The sequence below is a fragment of the Zingiber officinale genome, chromosome 3A (genome assembly GCF_018446385.1).
Source record: "Zingiber officinale cultivar Zhangliang chromosome 3A, Zo_v1.1, whole genome shotgun sequence".
In the NCBI taxonomy this organism is placed as follows: Eukaryota; Viridiplantae; Streptophyta; class Magnoliopsida; order Zingiberales; family Zingiberaceae; genus Zingiber; species Zingiber officinale.
The window spans coordinates 120,506,423-120,515,747 of NC_055990.1; the positions used below are offsets into that span (position 1 = coordinate 120,506,423).

The 9,325-nt window shown below is 40.8% G+C and overlaps 1 non-coding gene across 1 annotated transcript; it reads right to left on the bottom strand.

Moving 5' to 3' along the window:
• Positions 1-8,797: 8,797 nt before the first annotated feature.
• Positions 8,798-8,903, bottom strand: LOC122054334. Its single transcript, XR_006132660.1, has one exon. It is a non-coding gene; the product is annotated as a small nucleolar RNA R71 (small nucleolar RNA).
• Between the last annotated feature and the right edge of the window lie 422 nt (positions 8,904-9,325).

Below are 9,325 nucleotides of genomic sequence, written 5' to 3' on the forward strand. Positions count from 1 at the left end.
GTATTATTTTATTTAAAATTAAGCTAAGTCCCTTTTTCACTTAAGTTATATTTTCAAAATTTAATGTTTGCAAAAGGCTCAGCTAAGTGACTCATATAGCAACTTTCAAACTTAGCCATCTTTATGAATTTTTGCTGAGTTACCTATAAGATTCATTCTATACTTAGCTAAAAGTATTAAAAGCATATTCCTTTACTTGCAAAATTTTTTTTTTGCCAAGTAAAAAGAGCCTTCAAAATAATATGCCTCCAAAATTCTTTAAAATCTAGCTAAGTTTTTCTAAACTTAGTTACATATTTTTCTCATTTCCTCTAAAACCAACTAAGTTTACAAAGAGGCTAAAGCCATCCTTCAAGTCATCCATAAATTAGCCTTTTAACTTAGGAGAAAAATAACTAACAAATTTTTCAGTTACTAGCTAAGTGTTTCACAAGCATTTTTCCAAAGACTAAAACTACTTTTTTCTAAAAACTTAAAACATGCTTTCCAACTGGCTTATTTTTATATATATGGCAAAGGGGGAGAGTAGGAAATTCAAAATCATTAATTCAAAATCAAAAGTAAAAAATCAAAAGTAAAAAGTGTTTTATTAAGGGGGAGAGTAGGTAATTCAAAAGTAAAACTTTAATCAAAAAAGAAACCCTGTATTAAGGGGGAGCTTCACAAAAGTTTAAGTGTTAGCTTAAGTTAGGCGTTCATTTGAATTTATATGCTTAAACTTGCTCACTTAAAACTTTTTAATATACTTAATGCATTTGCTTTACTTAACTTTGAATTTGGGTTGCCATAATCAAAAAGGGGGAGATTGTTGGTGCGGGAAGCATCCGACGATCGAACCCAATTTTGATAATGGCAAAGGGTTCAAAGTTAAGTCGTGTTGTTATCTAACATGTTGAATGAGTGTTTCAGGAAAGTCCTAACTGTGGTTAGGTAGGTGAAAACCCTAGGGGGTGGTAAACCTAGGTCCTAGGGGGTGGTAACCCTAGGTGGAGAAAAGTCCTAGCTGCGGTTAGGCAAAGGTAAAACCCTAGGGGGTGGTAACCCTAGGTCATAGGGGGTGGTAACCCTATGCGAAAAGTCTTGGCAGGTCGATGGCTTCAGGCAAAAGTCCTAGGGGGTGGTAACCCTAGGTGGAAAGTCCTGGTGTCGCGAACCAGGTGAAAGACTGGACTAGCCGGGAAGCGGATGTCCAGCAGAAAGTCCGGAAGCGTCGAGTGCTGAGCAAAAGTCCAGTCGATCTGGAGGATCGCACTGGAAACAGGTAAATCTCCTGAGTGGAGTAGGTGAGGACGCGTTTCCTGTAGAGGGAACAGTAGGCGTCGGGTCGACCTAGGATTTCCGGACGGAAATCCTAAGTCAGACCCGGACAGTCCGGAGACTGTCATAATATTCTTTATCATATTCATACTATTGTTTTATGCTAACTTTGTGTTGCAGGATATTGTTTGGGGCTAACATGTCTTGCAGGTACAAAATAATGATGTTTTCCCTCGAATGAACAGTGTCCAAGGCGCCTCCATGGGGCTTGGAGGCGCCTCGGGTGCAAAAGCTGACCTGGCCGCGAAGCAGGGCTAAAGGCGCCTCGGTTGGCTATGGAGGCACCTTGGAAGGCGCCTTGAAGACCTATGAAGGCGCCTTCAAGGTGATAAGCGCAGAACGGTCAGCGCTCATCTACACGGTGGACTCGGAGCTATGGAGGCGCCTTCGGAGGCTTCCAAGGCGCCTTGGACACCTTTTATAAGGGGGTTTCGAGCAGCACCTCAAATAACTGATTACAAGTGATCGTGATTCAATTGGCTGCTAAACGCGACATCCCGAGAAAGCTTCAACTCGACTCAACGATCCGACATTTTGATTTCCTTAGATTCTGTCGTCGGTATTGTATTTCTTTAATTAAGTAAATTGTTCTAAGTCTGTAATATTTATCGAGCTTATAGTTGTTGCCCATGGAAAGCGATCAAGGATCGTGGGCCTTCGAGTAGGAGTCGCCTTAGGCTCCGAACGAAGTAAATCCCTTTGTGTCTCTGTGTTTATTTATTTTATTCCGCTGCGTTTTAATTACTCTGATAGTTTTCCGATAATCGAACGAAATAGCCACGAGCGCTATTCACCCCCCCCCCTCTAGCGCGTCTCGATCCAACATCTTGGCATATTATAGAGTTCATCAATGTTGCACTTTATAACTAAGGTTCTCAACCTTAGGAAAACTTCCACTAAGATAAACAACGAAGTTTGAAAACTTTGTATTACATAACTAGTGAAAATAATAATAAACTTGCTTGGGCCCGGCATTGTACCTCTTTACGTGCATCCTTAATAAGCTCCGAGGTAGCTAATGTCTAACCTATTAAGGTACTACTAGGCGATCTAGGGGCCTAGGGGTAATCTAGGAGCCCACCCATGGACCTTGTGTCAAGTACATGTCATTTTAAAGTAAAATACTTTCTTTTAAATATCGCTTTCTTGTACTTGCACTTATTTGTCATTTAAACAAATACCTTATGTGCGCTTAATCCCCTCACACTTATAGGGAAGCACTTTAGGGCACTTGAAAACGCTTCTTAGCTCCAAAACTAAATGGGAAGCAATTCAAGATACTCTAAACATGCTCTTAGTTCCAAAACTTTAGAGGGCATCTTACATATCATATCATGCATCTTCTTTAACATGTAAAAAAAACATATCATAACATGTGTCTTCTTAATCAGGCATAAAAGATATCACAACATGCATCATCGAAGCAACTTATACTGCAAGTGAGTAGTACTTACATCCTCTTGCTATTTCTTACTCTTACACCGTTAGGGTTTAGGGAGAACGTGTAACGCCTGAAAATTCTCAGAATAATTTTATAAATATCCTAGTATTTTTCTGGAATTTTGGGATATTTTTACAGAATTTTTAGAGTAGCGGAAGTAGCAAAAACAAATAGAAACATAAATAGCTTAAGCGGGAATTGAACCCGAGACCTAGCGAACTCTATGCCTTATAGGGCGACTCTAGTAACCAAGTGAACCCAGCAGGACCGTGCTGAAAGAAAAGGGAATCAATTATATTTATGTTAGAGTTGGGCCGAATAAATCACTTAATATAAATAGGAAAATTATTAAGTGGAGAGTTGTTTTAACGGCAATTTCTCTTCCTCAAACCCTCACACGTCGCCGACTCCTCTCTCCCTCACCCTCTCGGCGCACAAGCCCAAGGAAGCCTAGGGTTTCATCCCAAGGGTCGTAGGAGCATCTCCCGGCAATATCAAGGATACGAGGACGCTCCTCTCCGCGAGAAGAACGCATAGACGCGAAAAGATTGTCGAAGAGATCTCTTCTCCGGGAAACTTAGCGTTTAGATTTGTAAGAAACTTCGAGCAGGAGGTAAGAAACCCCTCACCTGCGGTATAAGTAGCTCTTCGTATGTTTTATGCATTAGTTTAGTCATATGTAGAATTTTCAGTATATAGGGTGTGAATTAGCGCACACCAAGTGTTTGCTTTAATGCTTAGTTCAGTAAAATGCCACCATAGGCATTTCAATAGTTTAGATAAATACAGTAGAAGCATTTTATAGCACATTTAGTCTTGCTATAGCTTTTATAGGACTACGGTCCAATGGGTGGGCTCCCACAGTCGCCTCTAGGTTCAGATAACCTAGTTCTAGGTTTAGATAACCTAGTAAGAGCAAGATAAGGTATATTAGTTACAAATTAGTATTTTACTTTTCAGTGGCACTGTACTGGACTTCAGTTGTCCTTGGGCTGGGCTCTCATAGTCGTCCCTAGGTTTAGATAACCTAGTAACTCTACTAAATTCGGGACTTGCAACCCCGGGTTTAGTTAGGGATGCGCGCATAGCACGTACAGTTGCCGGGCCCATCAGCAGTATGATTATGTACTTTCACCTATTTATGATAAATAGCTTTCAAGACTTCACAATATAGTTTAAGTGAAAACAGAGCAGCTTAGCATCAGTTAACAGTAGCGTAGCTTAGTTTTTATTTCAGTTTAGCTCTTATGGATCCACATGATGATTTATGCTTAGCTATGATTGTCATGTATCATATGTGATTATGCCATGTTTTAGAATCCATGTTTAGCAATGTTCAGCATATATTTCCAATAGCATGTTTTAAAAGTATAAATTGCATCGTATGCATGTTTTGTGAGGTAGATGGTTTCTTACTAAGCTCCCAAGCTTACAGATACTTCTTTTCCTTATACTGTAGATAAAGGTAAAGGAAAGATGGACTAGCGGAGGCTGGAGTTCAATGCTACGAAGATGTGTGTGGGCAGGAACTTGGAATGAAGACCATTGGGAACTAGCAAATTTAAAGAATTAGAACCTTTGTTTTTTTTAATGTTTATGGACCTTTGGAATGTTTAAGAATTCTAAATTGTGAAACTATGCTTATGACATGCCTAGGACACTAGTTAGCTTATTGATGAGTAGTAAATCATGCATAATGTTAGTGAAGACCTATTACAATGTTCTCTAGGCATTTTAGGTTTATTATAGTGAGTTGTGTATGATCGAGCTCTGAATTCAGGGTTCTGCAGCGAAATCAGAAACTCCAATCGATTAGAGGGACCTCAATCGATCCGTTGATCGATTGAGAGCTGATTCCCGCGAACAGTAAGCTCTGGCATCGATCACTGGATCGATCGAGGAATTAGCCTCGCGAACAGAGAGCTTCTGAATCGATCACTGGATCGATTGGTATAGCTGGATCGATCAGCCGATCGATCAATAACTTCTCCCGTGCATAGTAGCACGCTAAATCGATCACTGGATCGATTAGTCATAGCTGGATCGATCAGCCGATCGATCCATAAATTCTTCCGTGCACAGTAGCACGATGAATCGATCGGGGAATTGATCAGATGACTCCAATCGATCAGCCGATCAATTGGAGGGTCTGATTTCAGCTGGAAGGGTCTCATTTCAGTCTTTTGAGCAAAAAGAAAGTTTGGGTTCCTTCCCTAGTGCATGTATGTCAGAGGAAAGGTCTTTGAACCTAATCTTACAGGCTGTAATAGTCATTAGCAGAGTAAGATTTTAAATAGCGCAGATTTCCGCACCTTATAGTTAGCATAGCATAATGTGACGGTCCGGCCTCGCAGCCTAGTTAGTAGGAGGTGGGTCGTTACAGAGTGGTATCAGAGCAAAAGTTCCATACTTCCTACACACACATCAGCATTGAACCTGCAGCTTCCAAGTAAGAACATCTCTCACTTTACTTATGTTTCTTGTTTCATATTTAGAGATAACTAAAGCATGTTTGTTTATGATAGTATTTAACATGATAACAGTAATTACACAATTATGATTGTATTAGTTATGTATGTCCTCCATGTCTCTAGAAATGGCACTAGGAAGCCCAGCTAGAAGGGTACCAGCCACTGAGCCCCAGCACGAGGCAGGCAGTTCAGTGCCTCCTCCAGACCTTACAGCAGTAGTGGCTCAGTTACGGCAGCAATTAGCTGAACAGCAACAGGAAATAGCCACTTTAAGGGCTAATCAGCAGAACACTTCCACTGTCACTCCAGAGCCTAACTTGGCAACTCCAGTAGTGATAGAGGTTCCACCAGTCCAACCTGTAACACCAGTGGCCCCAGCAGCGGGGACACAGAGAGAAGCCTATCTGATCCAGTGGCAGAAAGTCAAGCCGGAGAATTTCTCAGGCACCAGTGAACCATGGGATGCTCAAGCCTGGTTCAAAACACTAGAGAGTACGATGGAGCTTCTTGACTGGCCAGAGCATGAGAATGTGAAGTGCGCCTCTTTTTGTCTGACAGGAGACGCACGTATGTGGTGGGAGAAAGTTAAAGCGAAGCGCCCAGTGAATCAGATGACATGGGCTGACTTCGAAAAGGAATTCTTTGAGGAGTTCTTTCACATGCAGGTCACAAACCGCCACTACGACGAGTTCACTGAGTTTCGTCAGGGCAACCTTTCAGTTGAAGAGGCTGTGAGGAAATTCAACAGACTGGCTCGTCTATGCCCAGAACTAGTCAGCACTAAAAAGGAACGCGTCCGGTTGATGCTCAAGATGTTAAGGCCGGAAATAGCAATGAATGTAGCCAGCGGTGTCCGTAGGCCGCAGACTACAGAAGAACTAGTGAGCAGTGCTTTAACCATCGAGCATTACCAGAACAGTATCAAACAGCAGAAGCAAGTCCTCTTAGAGTCGAAAGGCCAAGGAGGCTCAGGTACTCAGAAACACCAGGGCCACAGCTCTCACGGCTCTAACTGGAAAGGGAACTCCAGCAACAAACGCAAACCAGGGAGTTACCCAAAAGGAGGATGATGTGCGTAGATTATATACTCTTTTATGCATGTTTTTACGCACATTTACATACTTTGAGCATGCTTGATCTATGCATTTTTATACTTCCAGCTTTCCTTTTAGCATATTTACTCTTTTGGTTCGGAGATCTGCTTTTTGTGCATTTTCTGTACACAGGAGTCGATTTGGTGAAGAATCTACATCTTTGGGCATGCATTGGAGGAAACGAAGGGAGAAAGCATCGGGCCGTGTACCTCACACGGCCCTGCACTGGTATGGAGCTCGGGCCGTGTAGAGTTTGGCACCAACAGAAGAGGAAGATGACATGGCCGTGTGAACCTCGCACGGCCGTGTCAAGATTTGAAGCCAACCAGAGCAGAAGCCTTACAGGGCCGTGTGGATCTACACGGCCATACGAGACTTCCAGAGACCAAGCAGGCTGTGGCCGTGTGCACCACACGGCCGTGTAGCATTTCCAGAGAGCAGAAGGGTTCTGGCCGTGTGGAGTCACACGGCCATGCAGCTTTGGCAGAGAGGGAACTGGACATGGCCGTGTGAATCTCACACGGCCGTGTCACGGGGCCGTGTGGCGCCCGATTCCCTCCTCTATTTAAACCCTTCTTCATGAATTGAAAGGGGATCTCTCCCCCTTTGGGAGAAGGCAAGATTTGGTGGTTTCCTCCCATTCTTGGGAGGATTTCTGGGCGATTCTAAGGGAGATCTCGAAGATTTCGACTCCGGAGCGAGGATTGGATCCGAAGACGAGGCTTCTTCGTAGATAAGTTTTCTCTTTCCCCCTCTTCTTGATTTCTTGGATTGGAGATTTAAGAAATGCTTGTAATCTCTATTTCTTCGGGTTTTCTTCCTCGATTCATGGAGTAGATCTTGTATTCTTGGATTAAGGGAGTATTTGTATGGTGGATTGATGTAATCTCTTATGGATTTGCCATTTTCTTGTTTCAATGACATTGTCTTGCTTGTATCAATTAGATCTTGAATGATTAATGGTGATTTGTGCTTAATTCTCATTCTTGATTGATTGTTTGGATTTCTTGTGGACTTTGTAAAGATAAACTCTCACTCGATCATCCAAGGGATCCACGTGACAGGTGCAAGCCCGTGTAAGGACGTTTGAGAGATAATCTTGAAGAGGAAATGGGAATATTCAAGAGAGTAGGATGGATCTTGTGATTAGTTTCTTGTATCTTGATAGATTAATAAGTTGTGGGCTTTTATGTTGATATCCGAGGAAGGCATAGTAATGGGTGAGCTTCTGTGTAAGGACAACGTAGGTTCATGTCTAATTAATCCTATTTAGATACATTTCTCAGTCCTTAGCCGGTTGTCTATTGCAAGAGAGAACCGACAACTTTCTACATGTTTGGCAATTGAGGGATAAGAATTGGTGAGCCATTTACATTCAAGAAATCTTACAAAGAAATCGAAACTCCTAGAATCTCCCTTTATCATAACCCAAAACTCTAAACTCTTGTTTGTTGATCTTTAATATTAGATTTGTTTACCTTTACTTTGCTTTTGAAACGATTGGATAGTTGTTTAGCTAATTCGCATTGAGACATTTCTAGTGCTTATTCCAGTCCCTGTGGATACGATAATCTTTTATATTACTTGCGACATTTCCGTACACTTGCGGAGAGTAACAAGTTTTTGGCGCCGTTGCCGGGGACTGCGCTATAACATTAGGAATTATCAATTGAGTTAGACTAAACATAACTTTTCTTTCTTTCTTTTGATTTGCATAGTTATAACTAATTGTTAGAATTATGTTTTCAAAAGTTTTTCCTTTCTTGAATAACATTCTTGACAATTCTTTTTGTTGCAATTCTAATTCTAACTTTGCATTCTTGATTTCTAGTACTCTAATCTAACTTTTCTCTGTTTTCTCTTTTGATCTTGTTTCTTTCTTCTTTTCTTTTGTAAACATATCTTGCAAATTTTTAGCAGATGAATTATTCTAGACATTTTTCTTTTTCCTTTTATCTTTTCTTTCTTGTTTTCATTATGCACTTTCTTTCTTGCAATTTAAATTCTGCATTCGCTTTCTTGCTTTTCATATTGCATTTTATTTCTTGTTTTTGATCCTTGATAATTTTCTTTTTCTTCTTGAATATCCATGAGCACTAACATGTCAAGCAGGCCCATGAGAAATTTTTCTACACCCTTTTCCACAAGATTTTTATCTCCCATTGTGCAACCTCAAATTGAAGCAAAAAGTTTCCAACTAGACCCAGAGATAATTTTCATGATTCAAGGTCACAAATTTGGAGGAGAAGTATCAGAAAGTCCTTATCTGCATCTTGAAACATTTTTAGAGATTTGTGATTTGGTGAAATGTGAAGGAGTATCAGCAGATGCAGTTCGATTGATGACATTTCCTTTCAGTATCAAGGATAAAGCAAGGACTTGGCTATATTCTCTCTGTCCTCAAAGCATCACAAGTTGGGAACAATTGGAGAAGCAATTTCTGAATCACTTTTTCCCTCCAAGTAGAACGGTGTATATGAGGAATTGCATAACAAATTTTGCTCAGGCATATAGAGAATCATTATTTGAAGCATGGGATAGATTCAAGAGTCTTCAAAGACAGTGCCCTCATCATGGTTTTGAAAAATGGTTGATTTTGCACATATTCTATGGGGGAATTTCTCTCTCAGACAAGACTTTATTGGATTCATCAGCTGGAGGTTCTTTTATGGACAAAAGTGTAGATGAAGCTTATTCATTAATTGATCAAGTGACATTAAACCTCCATGAATGGTCGAACAAAAGTTGGATGGAATTTCCCTCAGATATTCAAAAAGTGCAAGCCATAAATGTAAGAGAGCCTGTCAAACAAAATGAAATTCAACCACCTAAAAATGTTGAAATTCACAAGTCACAGAGTGAGTAGTTCAAACATTTGGGGGCAAAGCTTAATTGTATTGTTTCAAAATGGTTTAAAGAAGATCCCCCTCCTACACAGTCAAGATCCAATGAAAAGTGTGATGATGTTGGGTTGAGAAGTGGCAAAAATCACGAAGAACTTC